This window comes from Tursiops truncatus, chromosome 10 (assembly GCF_011762595.2).
Source record: "Tursiops truncatus isolate mTurTru1 chromosome 10, mTurTru1.mat.Y, whole genome shotgun sequence".
NCBI lineage: Eukaryota > Metazoa > Chordata > Mammalia > Artiodactyla > Delphinidae > Tursiops > Tursiops truncatus.
Window position 1 is genome coordinate 48396674 of NC_047043.1, and position 23912 is coordinate 48420585.

The 23912-nt window shown below is 39.8% G+C and overlaps 1 protein-coding gene across 17 annotated transcripts in view; it reads left to right on the forward strand.

The window, feature by feature from the left end:
• Positions 1-23912, forward strand: part of RBMS3 (RNA binding motif single stranded interacting protein 3) — a 715503-nt gene that overhangs the window by 185862 nt on the left and 505729 nt on the right. The window contains exon 1 of one of the 17 annotated variants that reach the window (XM_073810937.1): positions 5810-6318. The exons of the other annotated variants lie outside the window; for them this stretch is intronic. The gene's annotated coding sequence lies outside the window, so the exon portion shown is untranslated. Of the gene's footprint in view, positions 1-5809; positions 6319-23912 lie in introns of those variants that run through there. 17 annotated transcript variants of the gene reach the window in all.

Below are 23912 nucleotides of genomic sequence, written 5' to 3' on the forward strand. Positions count from 1 at the left end.
ATAGCCTGAAAATGTTTAAAGATTGTAAGGCAGTTTAATAGGTTCTTGGATATATAGCAACCCCATACGTGTAATCTTGCTGTTAATATGTTTATAGATGGGAAGAAATCTACATATTCATGCGGGTTCCACTGAAAGCTCTTTGAGTTCCTCCTGCTTCTCTTGCTTGCTAAAACAGAAGCCTTGGGACTATGGCAACTCTTGCAGGTACACCAAATTTAGCTCATCTCACTGTTTTACTTTCAACCCATTTGGAAGAGAAGTTTTAGTAGGTAGCACTGGCTTTTCAGCCATTTTCTCTGAAATACTTTTACTCCACTTAGTTAGGGAACACGCAGACTTAAAGCTTCCCCAGGAAGTAGATAAGCACTGGGCTGGCTTGCAGACAGGGCAGGTCTCTATATCTCTGGGTTGGCACAGCCTAGTGAAAATTGTTGAACTGCAGCATTTCCATCACAGTGCCAGCTCGATGGATGGCTAGACGCCAAGACTGCTATTTGGCAACAAGTGACCGGACAAGCAGCTGGTTATTGCAGTGAATCTGAGCAGCGTGCATGGGGCCCTGACTCTGGTGCCATACCCTCCAACCCAGTTAACAACTGAACCCTGGAGGTGTTTTCTGACTCCCTTCCCATCTCATCTTGGGATGGGCTTTGCCCTGGCAAGGGGGGTCTCCAGCAGTTTTCGCCTGCCTGGTCCTGAGCTGGGGCGTCTGGCTGGAGAAGTTGCTTACAGACTCCTGAAGGCTGAGGGAACACTGGGCAGCCGGGGCTGGCTCTGCGGGCGGGACTGGCCAGAGCATGATTTCACTAGAGGCTGGCAGGGAGAGGGCAGAGTCAATGTGAGCTGCTGGCATTCCACTCTAGCCAGGGGCAAAGAGGAGACAGCCTGCTGGCATCTGCCTTTGGCCCTGCTGGCATCTATTTTGAGCTGATTTTTGCGAAAAGTGCTAAGACTAAGGGACCTAGTGAGCAAACTTGTCGAGAGGGAATTTCCAGGAGGAGGAACGGGAAGAGAAATTGGCCCAGAAGACACAGCCATGATCAAGGCATAGAGTGACATTAGCCATGGGTGAGCAGGATCTTACTAAATTTTCTCTGAGTTACTAAAGTGGAAAAAAAATCCCTTACTTGGGCTTTTGGACTCCCTCTTTCTGCCAGAACTTCTGGACCTTGAGACTAGTTTGATCTTAAGCTTTTGGAAGGGAGAAAGGACAGCTTTTCAGGGTGCTCCAGCTTCCGGTAGGTGTTCCTCTCCTGGGGTCTGGCACCATCTGTAAGTTTGCTGCAGCTGCTGATGAATTTAAACTGATTGAGCTGGGCTCAGCATATCTGGAAAGCACTCATCCCTCTTTTTTATTGTTGGGGTGAGAGTGCAGAGAAAGGACTTTGGTAAGATGCTTTTCCCATTGTTCTCTAACCAACACCATTATATAGTTTGGAGCACTGTGCCCTCGATGGTGATTCCCTGGAACTCAGAGAACTATTCAGAATGGTTCAGGATGAAGCCTGACAACTGGAACATAGATATTGGGTAATTCTCAGTATCTTTCAAAGGATGCCTGTGATTTCTCCTAGGGAAAGTTGAAGTACACTACAATGGTTGAAATTTCTAAAAATGTTGGCACAGAGGACCAAAGACTCCATTGTGTTTAATTTCTGGGATTCCCGCCCCACTACATAGGAAAGGTACCTATGGGATAATTTCTATGAAACTTGTCTTTTATTCGTAATATTTGGTCACTTTCTGGAGCCAGGCATATGACTAGTACGTCTATCACTTTATTGCATTTGTTTACTTTTATTTTTTGGAGTTTTGTATTTTATTTATTTTTTTGTACAGCAGGTTCTTATTAGTTATCCATTTTATACATATTAGTGTATATATTCAATCAAAATCTCATTTATTTACTTTTTTAATTGAAGTATAGATGATTTACAATGTTGTGTTAATTTCTGCTGTACAGCAAATTGATTCAGTTATATACGTGTATATATATATATATACACACATATATATGCACACACACGTATACATATATACATTATTGTTCATATTCTTTTTTTTAACATCTTTATTGAAGTATAATTGCTTTACAATGGTGTGTTACTTTCTGCTTTATCACAAAGTGAATCAGTTATACATACGTCCCCATATCTCTTCCCTCTTGCGTCTCCCTCCCTCCCACCTTTCCTATTCCACCCTTGTAAGTGATCAGAAAGCACCGAGCTGATCTCCCTGTGCTATGCGGCTGCTTCCCACTAGCTATCTATTTTACATTTGGTAGTGTATATATATCCATGCCACTCTCTCACTTTGTCCCAGCTTACCATTCCCCCGCCCCATATCCTGAAGTCCATTCTCTAGTAGGTCTGCATCTTTATTCCCATCTTACCCCTAGATTCTTCATGACCATTTTTTTTTCAGATTCCATATATATATGTTAGCAAACAGTATTTGTTTTTCTCTTTTTGACTGACTTCACTCTGTATGACAGACTCTAGGTCCATCCACCTCACTACAAATAACTCAATTTCATTTCTTTTTATGGCTGAGTAATATTCCATTATATATATGCACCACATCTTCTTTACCCATTCATCTATTGACGGACACTTAGGTTGCTTCCATGTCCTGGCTTTTGTAAATAGAGCTGCAATGAACATTGTGATACATGACTCTTATTGAACTATGGTTTTCTCAGGTTATATGCCCAGTAGTGGGATTGCTGGGCCATATGGTAGTTCAATTTTTAGTTTTTTAGGAACCTCCATACTGTTCTCCATAGTGGCTGTATCAATTTACATTCCCACCAACAGTGCAAGAGGGTTCCCTTTTCTCCACACCCTCTCCAGCATTTATTGTTTCTAGATTTTTTGATGTTGGCCACTTTGACCAGTGTGAGATGGTATCTCATTGTAGTTTTGATTTTCATTTCTCAAATGATTAATGATGTTGAGCATTCTTTCATGTGTTTGTTGGCAATCTGTATATCTTCTTTGAAGAAATGTCTATTTAGGTCGTCTGCCCATTATTGGATTGGGTTGTTTTCTTTTTTGTTATTGAGCTGCATGAGCTGCTTGTAAATTTTGAAGATTAATCCTTTGTCAGTTGCTTCATTAGCAAATATTTTCTCCCATTCTGAGGGTTTCTTTTGGTCTTGTTTATGGTTTCTTTTGCTGTGCAAAAGCTTTGAAGTTTCATTAAGTCCCATTTGTTTATTTTTGTTTTTATTTCCATTTCTCTAGGAGGTGGATCAAAAAGGATTTTGCTGTGATTTATGTCATAGAGCGTTCTGCCTGTTTTCCTCTAAGAGTTTGATAGTGTCTGGCCTTACATTTAGGTCTTTAATCCATTTTGAGTTTCTTTTTATATATGGTGTTAGGGACTGTTCTAATTTCATTCTTTTACACGTAGCTGTCCAGTTTTCCCAGCACCACTTATTGAAGAGGCTGTCTTTTCTCCACTGTGTATTCTTGCCTCCTTTATCAAAGATAAGGTGACCATATGTGCCTGGGTTTATCTCTGGGCTTTCTATCCTGTTTCATTGATCTATATTTCTGTTTTTGTGCCAGTCCCATACTGTCTTGATTACTGTAGCTTTGTAGTATAGTCTGAAGTCTGGGAGCCTGATTTCTCCAGCTCTGTTTTTCTTTCTCAAGATTGCTTTGCCTATTCGGGGTATTTTGTGTTTCCATACAAATGGTGAAATTTTTTTGTTCTAGTTCTGTGAAAAAAGCCAGTGGTAGTTTGATCAGGATTGCATTGAATCTGTAAATTGCTTTGGGTAGTAGAGTCATTTTCACAATGTTGATTCTTCCAATCCAAGAACATGGTATATCTCTCCATCTACTTGTATCAACTTTAATATCTTTCATCAGTGTCTTATAATTTTCTGCATACAGGTCTTTTTTCTCCTTATATAGGTTTATTCCTAGATATTTTATTCTTTTTGTTGCAGTGGTTAATGGGAGTGTTTTCTTAATTTCACTTTCAGATTCTTCATCATTAGTGTATAGGAATGCCAGAGATTTCTGTGCATTAATTTTGTATTCTGCTACTTTACCAAATTCATTCATGAGCTCTAGTACTTTTCTGGTAGCATCTTTAGGAGTCTCTGTGTATAGTATCATGTCATCTGCAAACAGTGACAGCTCTACTTCTTCTTTTTCAATTTGGATTCCTTTTATTTCTTTTTCTTCTCTGATTGCTGTGGCTAAAACTTCCAAAACTATGTTGGATAACAGTGGTGAGAGTTGGCAACCTCTTCTTGTTCCTGATCTTAGTGGAAATGGTTTCAGTTTTTCATCATTGAGGACAATGTTGGCTGTGGGTTTGTCATATATGGCCTTTATTATGTTGAGGTAAGTTCCCTCTATGCCTACTTTCTGGAGGGTTTTTATCATAAGTGGGTGTTGAATTTTGTCGAAAGCTTTCTCTGCATCTATTGAGATGATCATATGGTTTTTCTCCTTCATTTTATTAATATGGTGTATCACGTTGATTGATTTGTGTATATTGAAGAATCCTTGCATTTCCTGGATAAACCCCACTTGATCATAATGTATGGTTCTTTTAATGTGCTGTTGGATTCTGTTTGCTAGTATTTTGTTGAGGATTTTTGCATCAGTGATATTGGCCTACAGTTTTCTTTCTTTGTGACATCTCTGTTTGGTTTAGTATCAGAGTGATTGTGGCCTTGTATAATGAGTTTGGGAGTGTTCCTCCCTCTGCTATATTTTGGAAGAGTTTGAGAAGGATAGGTGTTAACTCTTCTCTAAATGTTTGACAGAATTTGCCTGTGAAGCCATCTGGTCCTGGACTTTTGTTTGTTGGAAGAAGTTTCAATTTCAGTACTTGTGATTGGTTTGTTCATATTTTCTATTTCTTCCTGGTGCAGTCTCGGAAGGTTGTGCATTTTTAAGAATTTGTCCATTTCTTCCAGGTTGTCCATTTTATTGGCATAGAGTTGCTGGTTGTATTCTCTCATGATCCTCTGTATTTCTGCAGTGTCAGTTGTTACTTCTCCTTTTTCATTTCTAATTCTATTGATTTGACTCTTCTCCCTTTTTTTCTTGACGAGTCTGGCTAATGATTTATCAATTTTGTTTATCTTCTCAGAGAACCAGCTTTTAGTTTTATTGATCTTTGCCATAGTTTCCTTTATTTCTTTTTCATTAATTTCTGATCTGATCTTTATGATTTCTTTCCTTCTGCTAACTTTGGGGGTTTTTTGTTCTTCTTTCTCTAATTGCTTTATGTGTAAGGTTAGGTTGTTTATTTGAGATGTTTCTTGTTTCTTAAGGTAGGATTGTATTACTATAAACTTCCCTCTTAGTAGTCTGCTTTAGCTGCATCCCATAGGTTTTGGGTCATTGTGTTTCATTGTCATTTGTTTCTAGGTATTTTTTGATTTCCTCAGTGATCTCTTGGTTATTAATTAGTGTATTGTTTAGCCTCCATATGTTTGTACTTTTTACAGATTTTTTCCTGTAATTGATATCCAGTCTCCTAGTGTTGTGGTCAGAAAAGACAGTTGATATGATTTCAATTTTCTTAAATTTACCAGGGTTTGATTTATGACCCATTATATGCTCTATCCTGGAGAAAGTTCCATGAGCACTTGAGAAGAAAGTGTATTCTGTTGTTTATGTATGGAATATACTATAAATATCAATTAAGTCCATCTTGTTTAATGTATCATTTAAAGCTTGTGTTTCCTTATTTATTTTCATTCTGGATGATCTGGGTATGAGAAGCAAAGGAAAACTTTATATATATATATATATATATTTTTTTTTTTTTTTTTTTTTTTTTTTGCGGTACGCGGGCCTCTCACTGTTGTGGCCTCTCCCGTTGTGGAGCACAGGCTCCGGACATGCAGGTTCAGTGGCCATGGCTCATGGGCCCAGCTGCTCTGCGGCATGTGGGATCTTCCCGGACCAGGGCACGAACCCATGTCCCCTGCATCGTCAAGCGGACTGTCCACCACTGCGCCACCAGGGAAGCCCCGAAAAGTTTATATTTTGATCAGAGAATGGAGAGGTGAGAGCGTGCACTCCCCTGTGGACTGTGGGCGGGGCTGCTGTGTTGGGATCCCGTCAGCATCAGCGGGAGGGAGGGGGCGGAGCTCCCAAGGGTCAGGTTGGCTGGAGCTCAGGCTCTATGTCATGGAGTCTGCAGGGGGCCCCCGTGAGCTGAGGTGTCGGCCCAGCCATTTTGCACTAGGAAATCGGGTCTGAAGTGCCGGGTGTGGGACCTCTGCATGTGGAAACCTAGGAGCAAGTAAAATTAGACAAAGCACAAAGGAAAAACAAGGTTAGACTTTATTTTATTGCCCAGATTCTATTTTTATCTCCCAGGAATTTTTCTTGGGCTTTGCTGGTGACACACCCCTCCTCTGCCTTTTGTCCCGTTCCTCATTCTTGGGGCGCTGTGGGTGCAGACCCCAGCGCGGTGATAAAGTGGGGTGTTAAAGCCCCCTTATGATTGTGTTACTGTCGATTTCCCCTTTTATGGCTCTTAGTATTTGCCTTATGTATTGAGGTGCTCCTATGTTGGGTGCATAAATATTTACAATTGTTATATCTTCTTGATTTCATCCCTTGATCATTATGTAGTGTCCTTCTTTGTCTCTTGTAATAGTCTTTGTTTTAAAGTCTATTTTGTCTGATATGAGAATTGCTACTCCAGCTTTCTTTTGATTTCCATTTTCATGGAATATCTTTTTCCATCCCCTCGCTTTCAGTCTGTATGTGTCCCTAGATCTGAATTTGGTCTCTTGTAGACAGCATATATACGGGTCTTGTTTTTATGTCCATTCAACCAGTTTGTGTCTTTTGGTTGGAGCATTTAATCCATTTACATTTAAGGTAATTATCGATATGTATGTTCCTATTACCATTTTCTTAATTGTTTTGGGTTTGTTATTGTAGGTCTTTTCCTTCTTTTGTGTTTGCTGCTTAGAGAAGTTTCTTTAGCATTTGTTGTAAAGCTGGTTTGGTGGTGCTGAATTCTCTTAGCTTTTACTTGTCTGTACAGGTTTTAATTTCTCTGTCAAATCTGAATGAGATCCTTGCTGGGTAGAGTAATCTTGGTTGTAGGTTTTTCCCCTTCACCACTTTAAATATGTCCTGCCACACCCTTCTGGCTTGTAGAGTTTCTGCTGAAAGATCAGCTTTTAACCTTATGGGGATTCCCTTGTATGTTATTTGTTGCTTTTCCCTTGTTGCTTTTAACATTTTTTCTTAATACTTAATTTTTCATAATTTGATTACTATGTGTCTTGGCGTGTTTCTGCTTGGATTTATCCTGTATGGGACTCTCTGTGCTTCCTGGACTTGAATGACTATTTCCTTTCCCATATTAGGGAAGTTTTCAACTATAATCTCTTCAAATATTTTCTCAGTTCCTTTCTTTTTCTCTTCTTCTTCTTGGACCCCTATAATTTGAATGTTGGTGCGTTTAATGTTGTCCCAGAGATCTCTGAGACTGTCCTCAGTTCTTTTCATTTTTTTTTCTTTATTCTGCTCTGCAGTATTTATTTCCACTATTTTATCTTCCAGGTCACTTATCCGTTCTTCTGCCTCTATTCTGCTCTTGATCCCTTGTAGAGAATTTTTTATTTCATTTTTATGTTGTTCATCACTGTTTGTTTGCTCTTTAGTTCTTCTAGGTCCTTGTTAAACATTTCTTGTATTTTCTCCATTCTATTTCCAAGATTTGGGATCATCTTTACTATCATTTTTCTGAATTATTTTTCTGGTAGACTGCCTATTTGCTCTTCATTTGTTAGGTCTGGTGGGTTTTTACCTTGCTCCTTCACCTACTGTGTGTTTCTCTGTCTTCTGATTTTGCTTATCTTACTGTGTTTGGGGTCTCCTTTTCGAGGGCTACAGGTTTGTAGTTACCATTGTTTTTGGTGTCTGCCCCAGTGGGTAAGGTTGGTTCAGGGGGTTGTGTAGGCTTCATGGTGCTGGTGACTAGTGTCTGTGTTCTGGTGTATGAGGCTGGTCTTGTCTTTCTGGTGGACAGGTCCATGTCTGGTGGTGTGTTCTTGGGTGTCTGTGGCCTTATGATTTTAGGCAGCCTCTCTGCTAATGGGTGTGGTTGTGTTCCTGTCTTGCTAGTTGTTTGGTATAGGGTGTCCAGCACTGGAGCTTGCTTGTCATTGAGTAGAGCTGGGTCTTGGCGTAGAGATGGAGATCTCTGGGGGATTTTCACCATTTGATATTATGTGGAACTGGGAGGTCTCTTGTGGACCAATGTCCTGGACTTGGCTCTCCTACCTCAGAGGCACAGCCCTGATGCCTGGCTGGAGCACCAAGAGCTTGTCATCACATGGCTTGGAATAAAAGGGAGAAAAAAAGAAAGAAGATGATAAAATAAAATAAAATAAATTTATTAAAATAAAAAAATAATTATTAAAATTTTTTTAAAGTAATAAAGAAAAAAGAGAGCAACCAAACCAAAAAACAAATCCACCAATGATAACAAGTGCTAAAAACTATACTAAAAACAAACAAACAAACAAAAAACAGGCAGACAGAATCCTAGGACAAATGGTAAAAGCAAAGCTATACAGACAAAATCACACACAGAAGCATACACATACACACTCACAAAAAGAGAAAAAGGGGAAAAAATTTATATATCGTTGCTCCCAAAGTCCACCTCCTCAATTTGGGATGATTCGTTGTCTGTTCAGGTATTCCATAGATGCAGGGTACATCAAGTTGATTGCGGAGATTTAATCCTTTGCTCCTGAGGCTGCTGGGAGAGATTTCCCTTTCTCTTTGTTCGCACAGCTCCTGGGGCTCAGCTTTGGATTTGGCCCCGCCTCTGCGTGTAGGTCGCCTGAGGGCATCTGTTCTTCGCTAAGACAGGACGGGGTTAAAGGAGCAGCTGACTCGGGGGCTCTGGCTCACTCAGGCCAGGGGGAGGGAGGGGTATGGATGTGGGGCAAGCCTGCGGCTGCAGAGGCCAGCATGAAGTTGCACCAGCTTGCAGCGCGCCATGCGTTCTCCCGGGGAAGTTGTCCCTGGATCACGGGACCCTGGCAGTGGCGGGCTGCACAGGCTCCCGGGAGGGCAGGTGTGGATGGTGACCTGTGCTTGCACACAGGCTTCTTGGTGGCGGCAGCAGCAGCCTTAGCGTCTCATGCCTGTCTCTGGGGTCCGTGCTCATAGCTGCGGCTCACGCCCGTCTCTGGAGCTCCTTTAAGCAGCGCTCTTAATCCCCTCTCCTTGCGCACCAGGAAACAAAGAGGCAAGAAAAAGTCTCTTGTCTCTTCAGCAGGTCCAGACTTTTTCCCGGACTCCCTCTCAGCTAGCCATGGTGTACCAACCCCTTCAGGCTGTGTTCGCACCACCAACCCCAGTCCTCTCCCTGTGATCCGACCGAAGCCCGAGCCTCAGCTCCCAGCCTCCGCGTGCCCCACCCCGCCGGGTGAGCAGACAAGCCTCTCGGGCTAGTGAGTGCTGGTCGGCACCGATCCTCTGTGCGGGAATCTCTCCGCTTTGCTCTCCGCACCCCTGTGGCTGCGCTCTCCTCCACGGCTCTGAAGCTTCCCCCCCTCCGCCACCCACAGTCTCCGCCGGCGAAGGGGCTTCCTAGTGTGTGGAAACCTTTCCTCCTTCACAGCTCCCTCCCACTGGTGCAGGTCCAGTCCCTATTCTTTTGTCTCTGTTTATTCTTTTTTCTTTTGCCCTACCCAGGTACGTGGGGAGTTTCTTGCCTTTTGGGAAGTCTGAGGTCTTCTGCCAAAGTTCAGTAGGTGTTCTGTAGGAGCTCTTCCACATGTAGATGTATTTCTGATGTATTTGTGGGGAGGAAAGTGATCTCCTTGTCTTACTCCTCCGCCATCTTGAAGCTCATCTGCCTCATATTCTTTTCTCTTATGGTTTATCACAGGATATTGAATATAGTTCCCTGTGCTATACAGTAGGAACTTGTTTTTTATCCATCCTATATATAATAGTTTGTATCTGCTAATCCCAGTCTCCCAATCCATCCCTCCATCACCCGCCCCCTTGGCAACCACAAGTCTGTTCTCTATGTCTGTGTGTCTATTTGTTTCATAGATAAGTTCATTTGTGTCATTTTTTAGATTCCGTATATAAGTGATATCATATGGTATTTATCTTTCTCTGTCTGACTTATTTCACTTGATATGATAATCTATAGTTGCATCCTTATTTCTGCAAATGGTATTATTTCATTCTTTTTTATGATTGAGTAATATTCTATTGTCTATACGTACCACATCTTCTTTATTCATTCCTCTGTTGATGGACACTTAGGTTGTTTACATGTCTTAGCTACTGTGAATAGTGCTGTTGTGAACACAGGGGTGCATGTATCTTTTTGAATTAGAGTTTTGTCTGGATATATGCCCAAGAATGGGATTGCTGGATCATGTGGTAACTCTATTTCACCTTATTTATATGGTTGTCACATTTATTGCCCTGTGTTGTAATTCATTCCTTCCTATTGTCTCTCCCACTAGATGGTGAGCATGCTGAGGGGTGAACTGTCCCTTATCCATATTTGTATGCATTTTAATTTCAGCGACACTAAATTATATGGAGAAGTGAAATGACTGCCGTTTACAGCAACACCTTCTTTATTCTCCAGATACAGAAGTATAGTTGATTCTTGTTATTTGCAGTAGTTATTCTATAAAGTTACTGTAAATACTGAATTAACAAATAGTGAACCATTGCTCCTAATAGAGAGATAGTTTTCTGCAAAACTCTGACTACAACATTTTTATCAACCAGTCAATACATAACCTTGTTTTGTGTGTTTCAAGACACCTGTTTAATATATATTGTTAATTCATTAGCATTAAACTGGTGGCTAAAGCACTATAACTCAGACCTGAACAAATACACCTAACACATATTTTCTCCCTGAGGCACTGTCAAAATCCAGAAATAGCAAAATTAAAACTACCCGATCAGTGAAACAGTATTTAGGAAGAGTTGACTGTGCAAGTAAGAACAGTTTATGAATTGAGAACTTTCAAATTCAAAACTGGTAGGAAGCTCTGAGGCCTGACATGACAAGATGGCTTATAAAGTCACAATGAGGTTGTTGTGTAACCTTTACAGTGATGGGTTATTATGAAGGAGCGTTTCCAGAGGCAGGGGTTAGTTAACAGTGATGATCTTATACCACTTCTAGAAAGATGACTTAAGTGTCTTTTATGATTATCAGACGCATTTCCAAGAAATCACCTTAGTGATGTTTCACTCATGTTCATGAAATAAGCTAGATTTAGCTTGTGTCCATGGTTTAAATGGTTTTGTCGGCTTGGAAGATTTTCAATCCCTGTCTCCACGTTATTTTAACAGCATATGGTAGCCTTCTTGCACTCAGGAACAGTAGAGACCACTTCAGCACTAGGCTTGGGGGCCATTTTAAATAGAAGAAAAAAGAGACACAAACGTGTGAAAAACGTGCACTAAACAGACAGCCAAAAGGACACCTGTTTCCAGGATAAGCTGAAGCAAGAAGGCAGAGTGTGGCCCTGTTCAGCTTCAGCTGAGAATATGTGGGTCAGGAAACTCCATTTTCTCACCTCATTGAACATTTCCACAAATGACCAGGAAACCACTGTATAGGAGTTACCAATACATCTTAGTGAGTAAGTAAATTCACAAATACTGAATCTGTGAAGAGGCAGGATGGACTGTATTATATATCACTACTGTTTAATCTGATAGTCACCGTTTTGTTTAATCCAAATTGGGTGTGTGGTGGGATGTAGAATTAGAAAACTGTGGGTGTTTTATAAGTACTGATTAGGAAATTTTCATTCCAAGTAGGTTTTATTTTTTATTTATTTATCTTTTATTGAAGTCTAGTTGATTTACAATGTTGTGTTAATATCTCCGGTACAGCAGAGTGATTCAGTTATACCTATATATATATATATTCTTTTTCATATTCTTTTCCATTATGGTTTATGCCAGGATATTGAATATAGTTCCCTGTGCTATACAGTAGGACCTTGTAGTTTATCTGTTCTCTATTCAGGGGTCCCCAAGCCCCAGGCTGCGGACCAGTACCAGTCCCCAGCCTGTTAGTCTGTGAAAGAACCCTTTCCTTCTTCTGAGTGTTCAGTATGATAGCAGTTCTCCTCCACGAAACTTTATTTTTTTTTAAAAAAAGTTTATTGAAGTACAGTTGATTTACAATGTTGTTAATTTCTGCTATACAACAAAGTGATTCAGTTATACATACATATATATATATATATATATATAATGGTTTGCATCTGCTAATCCCAAACTCCCAATCCTTCCCTCCCACACACCCTCTCCCCCTTGGCAACCACAAGTCTATTCTCTATGGCTGTAAGTCTGTTTCTGTGAAGTAGATTTTAATTTTTTTATTTTATAATTAATATTTATTAATTAATTTATTTTTGGCCATGCCATGTGGCTTGCGGGATCTTAGTTCCCTGAACCCATATCCTCTACAGTGGAAGTGTGGAGTCCTAACCACTGGTATGCCAGGGAATTCCCAGATTTTATTTTTAAATAAGGGACTCGTTTTTATCGGAGTGTTTAATTCCTAAAGAAAACTGAGAGCATATAAAAACATGTGTTTTCCAGAAGACACTCCATACCCCCTATAATTTGCTCTAATCTTGAAGTGAATGCAATATTAACTAAAAATAAAGTATTGAATGCATAAGGACCCATCCCGAGCACAAATATCTGCACAATGGATTTTCAGTAGCAGCAATGAGTTTAACTCAGAATAGAATATAGATATGCATGTATTATTGATGATAATTAACTCTGGGGAACTTCTGTCTGCAATGTATCTGATCCACTATGTACCACTGGCTATAGTACATGCATCTTTTTATTCATCTTGGGTGGGATTATGAACAACACTGAAAGGATGTGTTCATTAAGACTCATAGGAAAGTAATGACCATTTTCATAGTAATAGATCTTTTTCTAATAGAAAAAAATGGATATTATACTTCCAAGGCATTATTCAAATATGTGTGCATGTGTAAGTATTTGAAGAAACTCAAAAAATTTAAACTTTGACATCTATAAATAAATACGTTCACTTAAAGAATGAAGTGTTTGTGTATGGAAGGTGGTATAAGAAATACATGAAAAGACATCTGCCTGCTCTATGAGCACAGGAATTAAACAAGTATATATGAGTACAATGTGTGAAGGGCATCAAAAGACTCCTTGTTATAAAATAAATAAGTCCTGAAGGGACCAGTCATAAGCATTGAAATTCAAACTGTGATTAAAAATCTTCCAACAAACAAAAGCCCAGGACCAGATGGCTTCACAGGCGAATTCTGTCAAACATGTAGAGAAGAGCTAACACCTATCCTTCTCAAACTCTTCCAAAATATAGCAGAGGAAGGAACACTCCCAAACTCATTATACAAGGCCACCATCACTCTGACACCAAACCAGACAGAGATGTCACAAAGAAGGAAAACTACAGGCCAATATCACTGATGAACATAGATGTAAAAATCCTCAACAAAATACTAGCAAACAGAATCCAACAGCACACTAAAAGGATCATACATTATGATCAAGTGGGGTTTATCCAGGGAATGCAAGGATTCTTCAATATATGCAAATCAATCAACGTGATACACCATATCAACAAATTGAAGGAGAAAATCCATATGATCATCTCAATAGATGCAGAGAAAGCTTTTGACAAAATTCAACACCCATTTATGATAAAAACCCTCCAGAAAGTAGGCATAGAGGGAACTTACCTCAACATAATAAAGGCCATATATGACAAACCCACAGCCAACATCGTCCTCAATGATGAAAAACTGAAACCATTTCCACTAAGATCAGGAACAAGAAGAGGTTGCCCACTCTCACCACTGTTATTCAACATAGTTTTGGAAGTTTTAGCCACAGCAATCAGAGAAGAAAAAGAAATAAAAGGAATCCAAATTGAAAAAGAAGAAGTAGAGCTGTCACTGTTTGCAGATGACATGATACTATACACAGAGACTCCTAAAGATGCTACCAGAGAAGTACTAGAGCTCATCAATGAATTTGGTAAAGTAGCAGGATACAAAATTAATGCACAGAAATCTCTGGCATTCCTATATACTAATGATGAAAAATCTGAAAGTGAAATTAAGAAAACACTCCCATTAACCATTGCAACAAAAAGAATAAAATATCTAGGAATAAACCTATATAAGGAGAAAAAAGACCTGTATGCAGAAAATTATAAGACACTGATGAAAGAAATTAAAGTTGATACAAGTAGATGGAGAGATATACCATGTTCTTGGATTGGAAGAATCAACATTGTGAAAATGACTCTACTACCCAAAGCAATCTACAGATTCAATGCAATCCTGATCAAACTACCACTGGCTTTTTTCACAGAACTAGAACAAAAAAATTTCACAATTTGTATGGAAGCACAAAAGACCCCGAATAGGCAAAGCAATCTTGAGAAAGAAAAACAGAGCTGGAGGAATCAGGCTCCCTGACTTCAGACTATACTACAAAGCTACAGTAATCAAGACAGTATGGGACTGACACAAAAACAGAAATATAGATCAATGAAACAGGATCGAAAGCCCAGAGATAAACCCACGCACATATGGTCACCTTATCTTTGATAAAGGAGGCAAGAATATGCAGTGGAGAAAAGACAGCCTCTTCAATAAGTGGTGCTGGGAAAACTGGACAGCTACGTGTAAAAGAATGAAATTAGAACAGTCCCTAACACCATATATAAAAAGAAACTCAAAATGGATTAAAGACCTAAATGTAAGGCCAGACACTATCAAACTCTTAGAGGAAAACATAGGCAGAATGCTCTATGACATAAATCACAGCAATATCCTTTTTGACCCACCTCCTACAGAAATGGAAATAAACACCAAAATAAACAAATGGGACCTAATGCAACTTAAAAGCTTTTGCACAGCAAAGGAAACTATAAACAAGACCAAAAGACAACCCTCAGAATGGGAGAAAATATTTGCAAATGAAGCAACTGACAAAGGATTAGTCTCCAAAATTTACAAGCAGCTCATGCAGCTCAATAACAAAAAAGAAAACAACCCAATCCAAAAATGGACAGAAGACCTAAATAGACATTCCTCCAAAGAAGATATACAGATTGCCAACAAACACATGGAAGAATGCTCAACATCGTTAGAGAAATGAAAATCAAAACTACAATGAGATATCATCTCACACCGGTCAGAATGGCCATCACCAAAAAATCTAGAAACAATAAATGCTGGAGAGTGTGTGGAGAAAAGGGAACCCTCTTGCACTGTTGGTGGGAATGTAAATTGATACAGCCACTATGGAGGTTCCTTAAAAAACTACAAATAGGACTACCATACGACACAGCAATCCCACTACTGGGCATATACCCTGAGAAAACCATAATACAAAGAGAGTCATGTACCAAAATGTTCATTGCAGCTCTATTTACAATAGCCAGGACATGGAAGCAACCGAAATATCCATCAACAGATGAATGGAAAAAGAAGATGTGGCACATATATACAATGGAATATTACTCAGCCCTAAAAAGAACGAAATTGAGTTATTTGTAGTGAAGTGGATAGACCTAGAGTCTGTCATACAGAGTGAAGTAAGTCAGAAGGAGAAAAACAAATACCATATGCTAACATATATATATGGAATCTAAGAAAAAAAAATGTCATGAAGAACCTAGGGGTAAGACGGGAAAAAGATGCAGACGTACTAGAGAATGGACTTGAGGATATGGAGCGGGAAAGGGTAAGCTGGGACAAAGTGAGAGAGTGGCATGGACATATATACACTACCAAAATGGATAGCTAGTGGGAAGCAACCGCGTAGCACAGGGAGATCATCTCGGTGCTTTGTGACCACCTAGAGGTGTGGGATAGGGAGGGTGGGAGGGAGGGAGACGCAAGAGGGAAGAGATATGGGGACATATGTATATGTATAACTGATTCACTTTGTCATAAAGCAGAAACTTACACACCATTGTAAAGCAATTATACTCTCATAAAGATGTTAAATAAACAGATAAATAAAAATAAAATGTATACACCCACCAAAAAAAAAGTCCTGAAGCTTCACAGCATTTAACTTTAGGTAATACCACTGTATTGAATGTTTGAAAGTTGCTCAGTTAGTAAATCTTCAAAGTTTTTATCACACACACACACACACCAAAGACAAGTATAGAAATAACTTTCATATGAGGGTAATCAGCTTTTGGGTGTGATAAAGACGCCACCACTGGAAGGACCTAGAAAGTCTCTTTTGAGACGGACCTTGCATGGACAGTGTTGTGAATGGGACGGCACAGAGCACACATGGAGTCACACCTCTGTCCAGGCTGACCCATGCGTGGGGAGCACAGGGCATGAGTTCCCACAGAGGTAAATTTAAGTCACTCAACCCCAGAATCTGGGAGCCATGCTTGACTCTGTCTTTCTCTACCTCCACATGCAGTCAGTTGCCAGGTCCTGCCACGTCTGCCTCCTGGATTTCTTCTGAGTTTGTTCATCCTTTGCTCCTGCATCCTTCCTACCACCGCTCTCATCCAGGTCCTGCTGTCTCTTATGGAAAGGCCTTCCTGAAGGGCCCTAACAAAGGCCCTTTGGCCTGTCCTCTGCACTGCAACTAGAATCAGCTTCACATTAGGTGACCCACATAAGGTCCAGTCTCAGCCCAGAGCCCTCAAGCCTTCCCACCACGCTTGCCTGCCATCAAGTCTTCTCAAGGTCAAGGAGCCCCCATTTCCTGTCTCAGCCTCGCTTCTGACCACTTGGCACCTTCACTCTCTATGTCAACATTAATGAACTCGCCTCAAGTCACTAAGACTTCCCTCCAGGTTTCTATACCTGCTGTTACCACTGCCTGGAGCACTCTCCCTTCCTCCTGCCTGGGTAACTCCTAGGCACCTGTTCAGGTGTCAGTCTATGCCAGTTCTTCTAGGAAGCCCTTCCCAACTCCTCTCAGATTAGACCAGATGGCCTTCTGAATTTCTCACAGAGCACCCTGTGCTTACATAGAATGAATACACAGTGTATTATAATTACATTGAAAAATCTTTGGCCTACTCTCCAACTAGATTGTAAGCTCCTCATAGATAAGGACTACATCTTATTTACCGTTCTATATTTTCCAGTGTAAATTGAATGAGTACAGTAATAGGTACACAGGCTAGGGAAGATTTTTGGAGGAAGGACAGATACATAGCCAGAGATAAACACATTTATCTGTGTAATGTATATTTATACACTCATGGTTCATGGTTACTCATGGTTAATTAAAAATCTTGACAGGACAAAGGCAGAAGAGCTTTCATTTAAATGTTTTTTCCAAATATATACATTGAGTATTGACTGTCTTTTTTGAGTCCTTGGGTGGAAAGGGGTTAGGTGGGATGAATATTAGCACCATACTCTAAGCTAAGCATAGCGTATTTTATAACATCTCAAATAGTTAGGGCTATGTCTTATTTTATTCAACTTCCTTAAAATGTTTCTCTGTAATTAATTAATTTCCCTATTACATCATGATGTGAGGGATCCTGGTGAAGTGAACAGAGCGACACAATCAGGAGATTGTGTTCCTGAGCCTGTTGCCTTGGATAAGTTATTTTGACTCTCTGGGGGAAAAGAGCTGCTGGGATGAGTTGATCAGAACTTGCAAGTCATTTATTCCCACAGACAAGTGAGTTATTAACACTCTTTTATGTGCAGGGCACTTTCCAAGGTCCAGTGATAAACACACATCATCTTTTCTTGAGGAAGTAAAATTGACAGGGTTAGTTTGCTTGGCTGAAAACTTCACTACTGTCCCTCCCCACCTTGGTTTTCCAGCCCCAAAGCACACGGTATCATGAGATACTATTAGCAGGAGGAGTACTTCTCATCAGCAGTGCCATCAGGCAGAGTATGTCTGGAATTTGAAGACTTGATTTGTACTGTCTTTTGAAGACTTGATTTGTACTGTCTTTTTGTCCTACTGCCAGCTGAACAATCACATAAGCATATAACATTCGCCTACAATAATGATGGCATTATTTGTCACCTACCTGCTTAATATGTCATAAAGACAAATTATATTCTTCTTTTAAACCATATTCTTGCTTCTTAGGAATCGGTACTTATTATCATGAAAGATATTCATTCCTTCAGTCTTTATCTCACTTAGCAAACTCTGACTAATTGCCAGCTATGTTTAAGCTGCTGTGATAGGTGCTGAGAATAAAAAGCCTTTAGAGCAAAGACTCAGTCCATGAGGACCTTACAGGTGAGTGGGGAGACCAGGAAAGGAAATGATTACAGCAGTGTGCTAACTGCTAAGTGCATGACTTCTAAATTAAAACATTTCAGCTTTCGGTGCATTTCTGTTATGCAGGCCCTTTGAGAAAGTGCAGATAGAAAAATTAGACCATAAATGTGCTAGTGTGAAGCAAGGATCCAGAATTAAGAGAACCATAGAATCATAGACTTAGAGTGGGCACTAAAACACAAGTCCAAACTATTTTCTAAGGCTTGAGTTCCATCTAAAACCCAGGTGCCGAGAGGTTCACTAGCTTACCTTGAATATTTATAATGAGATGGACTCCCCACCTTTTGATGTATTTCATGTCACTGTTGATCAGCTCTCATTGTTTATGAGGTATTTTTTGGTAACAACTAAAAATACATCTTGCCATACAGAGCAAAGCTAATTCTCTTCAGGGTAACAGCCTTGAAAATATAACAAGGTAACTGTCAGTGCCCTTGGGTCTTTTCTCCAGGCTAAATAAAATCAATACACTATTGGTAGAAGTCTGTTAACCATCCCAAAGTCTTTTCTGAATATAAAAGGTAGAACAGTATTTTTCAGTGTGCCAGTTACAATTCGTGGCTGTTGAGATCAGTCTGACGGGTAAGAATTAGAGTAGAATAGAATAAAATACAAAATGTCAGAGTGTTTTGCACATAGTAAGCCTAACTATTGTTTCATGGAAGGTTTATTTCAGGTGTGTGTGCATGTCTGTGTTTCTGTATGCCAGTGTTTATATATATACTGAATCCCATATTAAAATTATTTCTTTTTTAATTGAAGTACAGTTGATTTACAATGTTGTATTAATTTCTGTTGTACAGCAAAGGGATTCAGTTATACATATATATATGTACATCCTTTTTCATATTCTTTTCCATTATGGTTTATTACAGGATATTGAATATAGTTTCCTGTGCTATACAGTAGGACCTTGTTATTTATTCATCCTGTATATACTAGTTTGCATCTGCTAATCCCAAACTCCCAATCCTTGCCTCCCCCTCCCCCCTCCCCCTTGTCAACCACCAGTCTGTTTTCTATGTCTGTGTCTGTTTCTGTTTTGTAGATAAGTTCATTTGTGTCATATTTTAGATTCCACATATAAGTGATATCATATGGTAGTAAAATTATTTCTTAATGTGAATCACAATAAATAAATTGAATTAAATTAAAATAAAACCATTGATACTTCACACCTCAGGAGACTTCACATACTTTATTTATTTTTTAACATCTTTATTGGAGTATAATTGCTTTACAATGTTGTGTTAGTTTCTGCTGTATAACAAAGTGAATCAGCTATACATATACATATATCCCCATATCCCCTCCCTCTTGTGTCTCCCTCCCACCCTCCCTTTCACCCCTCTAGGTGGTCACAAAGCATTGAACTGATCTCCCTGTGCTATGCAGCTGCTTCCCACTAGCTTCACATACTTTAAATAAGGATTTCTGGAAGTCAATGTGCATAAGACTCACCTGGAACGTTCGTTAAAAACAGATTATGTTCCATTCCTCTCCTCCCTCTTCTCCAGATTCTGATTTGAAGTGTCTCGGGTGGGATGAGTTGCATTGCAATTTTAATATGAATTCTATTTTTGTAAGCTCCTGGGTTCTGCCACTGCTGATCTATGGAGACCATCCTCAGTCCCACTGCCCTTAGTGGCACTTAACTAACTTACAGGAGAACTAAGTGAGGGTCCGACTGTGTCAGTCTATAGAGTTAATGTGCAGTACCACTTAATTTCTTTTATGTTTTAAAATCAAACTAAATAGAAATTATTAATAGTTTCTTCTCACAGCCCACTTTGGAGATAGTTGGAGAATTGGGAATAGTGCTTGCAAGGGAGACCAGGGTTAGAGACATAAACTCAAGAAGGCAGTTTCTTCTTAGAGAGAAGCGTGTCTGATTCTGAGCAGTCAACTCATTTATACTGGCTGAGCTCAGCAAGGGTCAGACCCATCTTAGTTCCCTTAACACATCTTCCCTGAACTGTCCTTACATCGTCTAGGGAGAAAGATGGGTTCAGTGGGCTCAGCCTTCTTTTATGATCTCAACATTGGTTCTACTTTTCCAGTCCAAAAGCAAGTTTCCTTAATAGAAATCCCCAGTGCAAAGTAGCCAGAAATTGTGCTTCTTATTTGTCATTTCCAACTGGACACTAAGTTTCAAGTGGATGTCCTGTCTTGATTTTCTCATTTTGTTGCTGTTTCACCTGAACATGCAGTTTTCTTTTCTTCCTTTCTTGCATTTCTTGTTGTATCTTAGAATTATCTGAAGACTCCCTTTGAGAACACTCATCATATAGGTTTTCAGTCTTGAGGGATTTCCCCACCCTCTAAAGCTGTCTCTGTCTTCAGAGACCCATGCTTCAGCATCATGCCCATGCCTTTCTTTTTACTGTCTTCTTGTCTCCCTTCCTGAAACCCAGAGCCTCACTTGGCTTTACCTGTTCCTGTGGCCCCTCTCTCCAAGACTCTCCTATCATGCAGACAATAACGGCAACAACAACAACAAAATGGCACCCCTAGTTTCACACAATTCCCCAAAAGTGTTGAAAAAGTCTAACAATTGCAAAAAGAAGCTTTGATACACACAGATTGGAAGAGTGTACATCTTAGTAATATTGCAGCATTGTGTGTGAGGACCTCTGGAAGTGTGGAGGTAGGAGTGGGAAGTGATCTTCTCTGTGCGAGATACTCATGAGTCTTTAATATTTTGCATTGACAAGAAGTCTAAATATAAAAAGGGAGTCTAACATTTTGAGTTTAAATCTGCCCCTTTTTAGCCTTGTTAATTTGGGGCAAGTTACTTCATTTTCTGAGTCTCTATTTCTTTCTCTTTAGTGTGGATGATAATACATCATGAAGTAGAGTGATTTAAATGCATGATCAAAAATAAAGAATTACCCTCATGGAAGATTCTGTCCTAATTACCACTGTTAATCTGATTCCTGAGTTACAGCTTCATTTGTTAAGTCCCATTTCTCTACAGACCCTTTCTCAAGGGTGTTGACATCTCCTTTTAGGAGAGGCTGTCTTGAGGCTATGACATTTCTTCATTTCCTATTATTTGTCAATTCAATTTTTTTTTTAATTAAAATATAGTTGATTTACAATGCTGTGTTAGTTTCAGGTATATAGCAAAGTGATTCAGTTTTATATATGTTCAGATTCTTTTTCACTACAGGTTGTTACAAAATATCAAGTATAGTTCTCTGTGCTATACAGTAGATCCTTTGTGTTCACCTATTTTATGTATAGTAGTTTGTATCTGTTAATCCCAAACTCCTAATTTATCCCACCTCCTTTCGCCTTTGGTAACCACAAGTTTGTTTTCTACGTCTGTGAGTCTGTTCCTGTTTTGTACATTTGTATTATTTTTTAGATTCCACATATAAGTGATATAATATGACATGTCTTTCTCTGACTTACTTCACTTAGTATGATAATCTCTAGGCCCATCCGTGTTTGTGCCAATGGCATTATTTCATTCATTTATGGCTGAGTAATATTCCATTGTATATATGTACCACATCTTCTTTATCCATTCATCTGTCAATGGACATTTTGGTTACTTCCATGTTTTGGTTATTGTTAACAGTGCTGCAGTGAACATTGGGATGCATGTATCTTTTTGAATTATAGTTTTTGTCTTTTCCAGATATTTAATGATAAATCACTGGTTACTTGCTTGCATGTATACTATTATATATCACCTCCTAATTGGATGGCATTACATATTCTCATTTACTTCTATTGTCCATTTATTCAGCTTTCTGGGCAGTCGGGGCCACATTGTTGGCAGTTACCTGTCTTCAGCCTCAGAGCTGCACCTCACTTTCCTTGTTTTTTTTTTTTGTTTGTTTGTTTTTTTAAACATTTAATTTTATTAATTTTTGGCTGTGTTGGGTCTTCGTTGCTGCATGCGGGCTTTCTCTAGCTGTGCCGAGTGGGGGCTACTGTTCGTTGTGGTGTTCGGGCTTCTCTTGTTGTGGACCATGGGCTCTAGGCATGCGTGCTTTGGTAGTTGTGGCACACGGGCTCAGTAGTTGTGGCTCACCGGCTTAGTTGCTTCACGGCATGTGGGATCTTCCTGGACCAGGGCTCGAACCCATGTCCCCTACAATGGCAGGCAGATTCTTAACTACTGCGCCACCAGGGAAGTCCCTCCTTGATTCTGAAATGTCAGCTCTGGGACAAAGCCACTGGCTCTGCTTTCCCGAATATACTCAGCCCTTACAGTGAATGTAGCACTTACTTTACCCCAGCTTCTCCTTTAGCAGTTTCAATGAAGCTATTTTTTGATGCTGTGCCAAATGTGTGTTCATAGATTGCAGCCATGGCTAGGCTGTTGGGAATGACAAATCCGTAAGCTAAGAGGATGGACTGTGCCCATCAGGGCTCTTACTTATGGCTTTTTCTTAGAAACACAAAATGGCTTAAGAAAACTAAGAGTGGAATTGCAAAATTCAACCTATTTTTCGTTTCTTCAGATAGCTACAGTGTTTTAGACACAGAGCTCAGTCACCGATTCAACAAAATCTTAGTAAGTGCTCATTATGTGACTGGTGCTATGCTAGGTATTGGGGTATCAAAGGGCAGCAGAATAGATATGATGATGTCCTTATGAATCTGTAAGTGTAATGAAGGGAGTGAACATGAAACCACCAAAAGCTGTAGAAGAAAAGTACAGGGTATTGTGAGAGTTGATGTTAAAGGGACTTGATTTAAGCTGCAGAGGAGAGGAACCTCGAGGAAAGGCTTTCAGAACAAGGAGACATTTGGGTGATTTGTGTTTCCAGAGCTCCTATGTGGTAAATCACAGCGTGTTAACATTTCACCTGCTTTTAGGTAAACGTTTGGGCATCTTTGGTATTTTGATCAAGAACCAAGGAACACATGTACTTACTTCGTATCACTTAACATTAGCAAAGTCAAATGGTGAATGTGCCACTTTTCCATAGCCCTGCCTGCCTGGGAAATGCCTTTCCAACATGGAGCTTAAATGTGTAGGAATGTAGCTTTGATGTGGTCGGGGTTAACATATTGGAATTCTAGAATCGTTCTTCATAGACCAGTTTCTTCCCAGGCCTGGAATCTCACCGTTGCTCCCTTGGAAATAGTGCTGAGTCCTATGAGCACAATTCTCTCAGGGACCTTTGGTTACAGAAAGGTTACAGGCCCACTTGTCAAAATACCAAAATTCCAGGATTCTGTGTTTGTAGTTAGTAAAAGAACAGCCTGAAAGAGGAAGTGCTCTTGGTTCACAGAGGGGCCTCTAGGCACTAGTCTTGGCCATTGCAGCCAGAACACCGAGCCTTATTCCAGGGCAAAGTATGTGGAGTGGACACCTCATTACCTAGAAATCCTCTGTGGTGAGGACTCTGTACATCTGCCTCCTTTGCTCCCTAACCCAGCTCCCAAGTGTTCTTTTATTCACATATTACATTAAACTATCTTGTGGAACTTAGATGAGTAAAATAAGAAGACAGCGTATATCCTGTTGGCTTTTGTATTCTTAGGAGACTAGATGCAGCCACACCTGCATTCCACCCATCAAAATACAAAGTGCAG